This window comes from Eublepharis macularius, chromosome 12, assembly GCF_028583425.1.
Source record: "Eublepharis macularius isolate TG4126 chromosome 12, MPM_Emac_v1.0, whole genome shotgun sequence".
Classification (NCBI taxonomy): Eukaryota; Metazoa; Chordata; class Lepidosauria; order Squamata; family Eublepharidae; genus Eublepharis; species Eublepharis macularius.
Window position 1 is genome coordinate 57,915,879 of NC_072801.1, and position 8,739 is coordinate 57,924,617.

Below are 8,739 nucleotides of genomic sequence, written 5' to 3' on the forward strand. Positions count from 1 at the left end.
TACCCACCTTTGTCTTTGCAGTGACCCTGTGAAATAGGTTACACTGAGAGTGGGTGACTGGTCTGAGATCACACATGGCCGAGTGGGGATTTGAACCCTGAGCTTTGTCAAACACCTTAAGCATTACACCGCAGTGGCTTTCAATAGGGAAGTAACTGCTGAAACCTCATCCTCCGGCATCCTGCTCAGATACTGTGAGTTGGATCCTGTGAGTCTTCTATTGAGTTGGATCATGTGACTCTATTCTGCTAAGCCATCAAGGGGGAAAGACTTTCTTCGTGGAAAATGAATTATTTTGGTAGAGAAAGGCTTCCTCTGGTGAAAAAGTGTCTTTCTTTGGAAGTTTTCTCTGTAGGAGGAAGACTTGGTGGAAGACAGTCAGGATCCAGCCCTGTGGCTTTTAGGATCCCATCCTGTTTCAATAAAAAGTATTGTGTTTACTTAAAAGCTTTTCCTAGTTTGCCTTTCTCACAGTTTAAAATGACTCTCGAATGTTAACAAAGAAAATGATTATTACGCTATACATTCTGCTGGTAGTAACAAAGATTTAAAAACCAGTCCAAAGTTTAAAAGACCACAGGAGCACAATCAGCAATCACTATCTACGATATAGAGGGAAGGAGCAGGCAGCAGTAACTCAGTCCATTTGGGAGAAGCTACACAAAACAGCCATGTTGCACTTGATGCTTTACACCATCAAAGAAGACACCAGGTGAGTCTTGGGGAAAAGAACGTTCTAGAACTGAGACACTTTCATTAGAATGTCCTTTCTTTGTCAAGGCTGTAGAGTACCATCTTTAGCCCCCAGTAAATTATTCCTTCTGGGTGCTATCCATGCCATCTAGATCAACCCATACACTATATGACAGCACATGACTTGTGCCCATGCCACTAAAATTGTGCATGTGAGGCAGTACTGCTTCTTGTCACCTCCCCTCAATTGGCAGAAGAAGACCTTTCCAGAAGTTGTTAATGGATGGGCAGGTTCATATGGCCCTTTGGATACTGTGAGCCAGGATCACGTAGGGTCGAAACCAGCTCTTTGAATCATGGCTGGAGACAAGCTGATATCCGATGATGTTCTTAGAAAAAAATTGTGGTAGTGTTCTCTGTCTTGCTGGAGAAAGTGGATGAAGAGAACTTTTTCTCCCTCTCCCTTAATACTAGAACTTCCAGGGTCACCCAATGAAGTTTATTTACTTGTTTACTTATTTATTTATACTCTGTTTTTCTCTCCAGTGGGGACTCCAAGCAGTTTATATTGGTCTCCTCCCCCATTTTATCCTCACAATGCTATAAGGTAGGTTAGGCTGAGAGTGTGCCAAGGCAAGCTTCCATGATCCTAGACCGACACTAACCACTACACCACACGGATTGATGTTACCAATAGATTCAGTTCAGGCAAAAGAAAAAAGCTTTACTAAACATGTAATTTAATTGTAGAATTCACCATCAATGGATGTAGGGATGGCCACGAGAATGGATAGCTTTCAAATGGGATTAGACAGATTCATGGTAGAGAGGTCCATCTGTGACTACTAGCCATGTTGGCTAAAGGAAACTCCATGTTCACTGGCCACCTCTGAATACCAGTGCTTGGAAGCAACATCAGAGGAAGGCCTTGGATCCTTGAAACAGGATCTTGATCTAGATGGACCACTAGGTTGATCTAGCAAAATGCTATTGCATTTTGAAACATTTCTCCAGAGGCTGGTGAGGCCCAACAAACTTCGATTCCTATGCAGCTTAAAACTCTAGAAACTTTGGTTTTTAAATCAACAGCTGAGATGGTGACAATGCTGAATGTTCTACTCTGCAGCAGTTCATACACTTGGGAGAAATCACTACCGTTCTCCAGGAGGCCCTCCTGGCCGTGTTTCTCTTCTGTCTCCCTCCCCACTGCTGACCATCAAATTAGATGCTAAGTGCTAAAACACCAATGAATCCTAAAAATAAGACTTCTGTTTTGAGTCTGTAAGATGATACTGTGTTTCTTGATTTGTCTTAGCACTTTGTGTCTCGTAACGGACATTTAAATTGTTTGTTTATTCCTTTCTGTATCTGGTCCATTCTCCAAGGCAGTTGGAGCAGCATGATTAAAATTCTGTTGGTCATTCAGGCCAAATATCTTGAATTTCTAGCTGATAAGGATGTAGGAGCCCTGGCAGGAAAAAAAGGGCAAGCCATCCCATGGATCAGCGTGGAAGATGGAGACAAAGGGAGCAGAAGAGATCAGAGAGGATCAGAACCAGAGCTCATGTGGTCTACGTCTCAAGAGGTCAGGTGAATCTTTTAAGTTGGGCAAGTCTCCTTTTTTGGTTTTGCTAGAAAACTTGTATGCTGCCTCTCCAGAGACCTGCTTGACTACCACAGTGACTCTTCTGGCACTGTTGCATATGTGTCAGAACTTTATTCAGACAATTTTTTTTGTTTTTCATGATAACTTTTATGATAACTGGACTGTCTGGAACAGAGAACTGCCATGTAGACGTCTAAACTAAGATCAACGGATGATAGAAATATGGATCTGCCTGCGGAAGAAAGAGAGTTTTTAATGGGTTATGTTGATAGGACAAATACTATCAAGTTGCAGCAAAACTCAGTTTGGCTGAGGTTCTGAAAATACGTCTCAGGATTAACCAGTGTACTTTCCAGTATTTTATGGAGATAAATAAGTAATGGAGGTGGGATCGGGTTAGGCCAAAATACTTTGCCAACCCCAGCTGCCAGAGCTTGAAGATGAGCTGCACCAGATGTAGGAATGAAGTTGATCAGCTGGTAAGTCAGGCTCTGTTTTAATCGGTGGGCTGGAACTCCACTGCCCCCCCCCCGATCAACTCATGAATGAAATGTTCAGGAGAAACGTTATCTTGTATTAGCAGGAAGGTACTAATATAGAAATCACTCTCCTCCACTTGATATGCCCATATTTACAGTATTCACACCTCAAACTCCTTTTCTATATTCATACTTACTTAGAAGAAAGCCCTGTTTATTTCCATGGGCTTATCTTATTGTGAGTAATGACGTGCATTAAGCTGTAATTATTAACATTATTACAACAAATAGTATCCATTAATATATCCATCATAATTAACCATTACTAACAACAGTATAAAATAAATGAGCTGTTTATTACTTTTGAAACATATCTCATATTTTAAAAGGAAACATTAATTATTAATATTTAGTACTAATATTTAATATTTAGCTAGCATATTTTTTCTCAACCTCCCTTCAAGTAACTCAGAGTGATATTAGATGGTTCTCCCCTCCTCCATTTCATCCTGACAATAACCCTATGAGACAAATTAGGCTGAAGGAGAATGAGTGACTCAAGATCACTCAGTAAGTCTCACAGCGAGCAGGGATTTGAACCTGGGTTTCCCAGAGCCTAGTCTGACACTCTAACCTCTACAACACACTGGCTCTTGGTCTGTTATATCTGTTTATCAATACAAGTAATAATCTAATGATAAGCTGCATAATTAATATTTATTATTAATGACAGAGTCTGTATTCCAATGGGAGGCAGTATGGTGAAGTGACCAATGTTAGACTAGGACTGGGGAGATATGGGTATAAATCTAAGAGCGGAACCACAAGTGACGCCTGACACAGGTTGGACACTTGTCAGCTTCCCTCAAGTTTTGATGGGAAATGTAGGCATCCTGGTCTCGCAGCTTGGCTCTCCGACTGCTGTCCAATGGACTTTTCAACTGTCACTTGTCCAACATTCCGCCAAGCTGCCTACATTTCCCATCAAAACTGGAGGGAAGCTGACAAGTGTCCAACCTGTGTCAGGCATCTAAGGGCCAAGCTACAAGTGACAAATGACCCTTGAACGGCAAGTGGATTGAGTGGAGGGCAAGTGAACAAGGAGAAATACACTTGCCATTCAAGTGTCATTCGTCACTTGTAGCTTGGTCCTAAGTTGCCTAGATGATCCTGGGCCAGTCATTCTCATCCTAGCCTACTTCACAAGTGGGTGTTATGAGGATTAAAAGGAAAGAGGGGCCCTCTGATTTCCTTGGAGGAAAAGTGTGACAAAAATATTAGACAGACTTATACATACAGGCACTCAGTACCGGAATCTGCCTCAATCAAGTTGGTTATGGTTAGTCTTAAAGGTGCTACTGGACTCTTTACTATTTTGTGGAATCTGGAAGGAATTCTTTAGCTCAGGGGTCTCCAATGGGGCGCCTGCAGGTACCATGGTGCTTGCTGACACCTTTCCTGGTGTCCGCCAAATGTTTTAAGAAAGATGGAGCTTTTACACAGCAGGGCTTCTGATTGGTCACTGGTGATCTTGTCAGCAGTGTAGATTTTTTTAAAAAAAATGCTTTGTCAGCAGCTGTCACCACAGCACAAGAACCATCACTGTGTGACTGAAGCTAGGCTGTGTGTGTTCAAGAAACTATTTTTATGCAATATGTTCCTATTAAAAGGCACCCTGAAGCAGACCTATTGCCTGAAATGTTGAAGTGTTACTACTGGAATTATGCATAACTTCACTCCTTGACATTTTTGGTTGGCCCCGCTTCTTGTGGCTCCAACTCCTGAGTCAGAATTCCAAAGGTGCCCTCAGGATCAAAAAGTTGGGGTGGGGGGCTGCTTTAGCTTGTCAAAATAGGCATACAGTTGTTCCATTATTGTCATGATTTCAAAACCTCAACCACTAGGAGGAGCCCAAGGCTCAGAAGAACCCACAAGAAGGTCACTCTGTCACATTTTAAATGTTTACTAAGGTCAGGAAAAGTTATTGGGCCTGTCTTTCAACTTTATTCCTTGCCCTTCTGCTGGATGGTGAGCAGGCCACCTTTCAAAACAGCAATAAAAACATAGTCAAACTTCAGACAAAATGATCAAAAACTTACTATGAAGCAGACCATGCAAAACCATCATACCAAAACAGAATATAGTGTCATAAACCAAATCCTCCTTAGCCCACAATCACCTGTCTAAAGTGTGGGTATTTTTAAATTAACATATATGTCTTCTGGAAGTTTACAAGTTGGCAGGACTTAGGATGGGAGCAAATTCTACAGCTGTGTTGCTACAAGCGAGAAAGCTCGATTTCTTACCCTTATATATTTCAACTCATAGGAAGATGAGAACCCTTACACCTGGACTCCCAGCAGCCATCTCTAGTGAGATGAGATAAAGCAGTGTCTTTAGACAGTGCATTTGGGGATGGTTGGCAGCCAACACCCTTTTGCTTGATCTTCTCTGAACTGCACCCATGCCTGGGTTGTCAAATCCAGGTTGGGAAATTCCTGGAGATTTGAGGGGTGGGGCCTGGGGAAGGCAGAGTTTGGGGAGGAGAGGGACCTCAGCAGGACAAAATGCTGTACAATCTACCTCCAAAGGAGCCATTTTCTCCAGAGGATCTTATATTTGTCGTCTGGAGACCACTTGTAATTCTGGTTCTCCAGACCCACCTGGAGGCTGGCAACCCTACTTATGCCAGAACAGCCAGCTCTCCTTCCCTGCTTATTTCCCAGTCCTCTTTGAACAGTACAGCCAAGAGGGTTCCCCCAATTCTCAGAAGATCCCTCTTGGGAGATGTGGAGCTTGTTGCAGTGGTTACAGATGTGTGGAAACATGGAAGTAAGGAGCAGGTGGGAGACAGTCTCATATGGCACTTAGTCAATAGATAGATAAATAAAATTCCCTGCCCAATTTTTGCTATTATTTATTATATTTCTAATCCGCTATCCTCGCAAACAGGCTCAGAGCGGAATACAACATATATAAAAATGCATAAACATGTTAATTTAAAACAAGATAAAAACATCAATAAATATGTATTACAATTTTGTTAAGGGTTTTTTTCATTGGGGGACCCCTCCCTTAAAACTTGTCTGTGAGCATTCATTCTCGCAAGACACCCAGGCAGGAGACAAAACCTGTCTTGGTGGCAAATTCTTTCTCCCTCACTTCTGAGATTAAACTGCAGGTCAGACCAATCTCACAGTAAGCGAGAAAGTTCCTTTCAAATTGTAAATATCCTGTTGTTTTTGTTCCATAACTAAGAATTTAGCCTTGGCTGAGCTTCTTCCCAGAACCTGTTTCGAACTCATAACAAAAGTAAGGCTCCAGTATTTGAGGTATTTGTATTATAGTGAGGTCTGACAGTCCTGTCACTCAAGCTTGTGGAATGCCATGTATTCTGGGGAAAATGTAATTCTGAAGAGAGGTTTGTATTAATCTTTTTGATCTCTTATTCTGTAAGCAATTAGTATTAAGGTATAAAAGGTTCTCTGATGTAACTGTTCTTTCTGCATATGAGTTAAGGAGAGTATGCATCTGAGCTTTATTTGGAAACAATATAACTCATATTTCTTGATAGATTACTTGGTGTCTTAAAATGCTTGTGAGGTACTGGGTGAAAGGGGAATTGTATTGGCAAACAGAGTATTCTAATAAAAAAACCCTTTGAAATTTCTAAGACAGCAGCACACATATTGTACAACCCAGCCCATTTTGGCTGTAAAGACAGATAAGAGGATCTAAAACTGGGGGAAGGGGGCATTCCAGCTAAGTCATTTTTGCTGATTGTATGTGTGCAATCATTCACACACGTATGTGAATCAAGGCATCTTATAGCTTGTGGTGGAGACTGCATTCCTAGTGCGTGCTGTAAAATATTTGCACACTGTGGTGCTACACAGAACATTATCCTTGATCAAGGGTGCTATAGGAATCTTCAAGATTCCTATAGCAAGACCGCATAATCAATTTTTTTGCTGAAATATCTCACTTTGCAATCATGGATCACCAAAACAAAGAACAACAACAAAAAATAAGTATAAAATGGAAAAAAATGAAAATTAGCAAATGAATAAGAACTACATTAAACAAAACAACTTAGGACTGAGTGGTTTCAGGAAAAGAAGCAAGACCGGCTGAAACAGGACTTGAGCTGTTATCTTTGTAGCTCATTGGAAAGATGGTTTGGTGGAATTTCATGTTGTTTCTGTTGAGTCTTGTTTATTTTTTCGCAAGAGGATAAATTTGTTGTATATGGACACCTGGATTCTCTCTCTCTTTTTTTGTTGATGTCTTTGAGTAGTTCATTGACATGAAACAAAAGAAAAAATAAGTGCAACTAAAAGTGTAAGAGAATAGATTAAAACAGTATATAATTTAATTCATCAATTAAAAATAAATAAATTAGATTCCAAAATATGGTTCAACATATAAGTACTAAAACCTTGTATATATACATAGTAAAAGCACTCATATACAGGTATTTTTGTACATTTTTTTCTCCCCTTCTTTGTTGTCTTTACCAGATCATTGACATGGCTGGAAAAAACAAGGACAACAGTCTCTGATTTCCACTTGCACTGTATGAATCAGGGGGTGCCAGACCTGGGAAATGGGGATCAGTTTCTGGATAATTTCTTAGCTGAAATTATGCAGAAAGTAGAGACTGGCATTGGAAAATACAAGAAAGGAGAGAGCGTTTGGTGTAAGAAGGAGGGCCAAGACCCCTGGCTCAGTTTCTAAATATGAGATGGGAAAGTGGCATCTGAAGTGTTATTCAAGGATACTGAGAGGCAGAGAACAGATAAACGTACCTTTCAAACACCGTTACTATTTTTCTTCTTAAGAAATTACAGGCTGATTTGGGGGAGGGGGGATTACAGGGACACCAGTCAACACTCACTCTTCTGTCTCTGCAGTTGCCTGGGGCTCTTGGTATTACCATATATATGGTTAGTGGGAGGACAAGGACAGACACTCAGTTCTGTACCTCTGTTAGGAAGACCTGAAAGGTGAGCAAACCAATCCCTTCCAGGTAGCAATTTCACTTATGGAGAAACTCCAAACAATTACTCTGATGCTGTAAGCTTCTCAGAGCAGTGTCCCAGCTGAAAAACAAACACAGCAAGACCTAATGAGACCATTTCACTTTAGGGAAATGGCACAGATAGGAAAGCCTTAACCTCACACACCCTCCATGCAGAGTCGACAACTTCAGTCATGAAAATAGCTGGAGATATGCGGATGGAACTTGTGGAAGGCAATGTTTGAGGAGGTGAGGGACCTTGGAGATTTTTAATGCCACAGAGTGCTGCTTTGGAGTCCACCCTCCAAACCAGCCATTTACTCCAGGGTAGTTGATCAATGTGGTCTGGAGATCTGTTATAATTTCAGGAGATCTGCATCAGGAGGTTGGCAACCCTACCCCAATGTCGTGGTCTCAGCCTGAATTGGGGATCCCGTGTTCCTGCTTTTCAAAATAAAAAACACTTGAGAGGTCAGTCAAGGAACCCTTCCAGTGACAGGGCATAGTTCAGCTATAAGACCACATTATTGGTATGTAGCAGAAGTGGGGATGGATCACAATCTCAGCTCTCTTTCCAGCTCCCAAATCTTTATTTTCCAGGGCTAAGCAAGGACCTGCCTTCGTTAGCATAGTAGAAGAAAGGACAAAGTTCAGACTATCTCCTAAGTCACTTGAGTTCTTCTCTGCAAATGTGTGTGTTAAAGGTGGTTATGGCACCTGTGGTCAAAGATGCCGTTCCCTGGCATACACCATGACATGCCAACTGGCTTAATCCATTATCAAGGGATGTGAAGGGAAGGTCCTGGCAAGATGCCCGGCCCTATCACGTGGCATACTGCACACCCTCTGGCCTCCACTCCCTCTTATAGTCAGATACACGCAACCCATTTTATAGGCCCTGCTGAGTGGGCAAACCTGAAAAAGTTTAAAGCAGTCAGAAT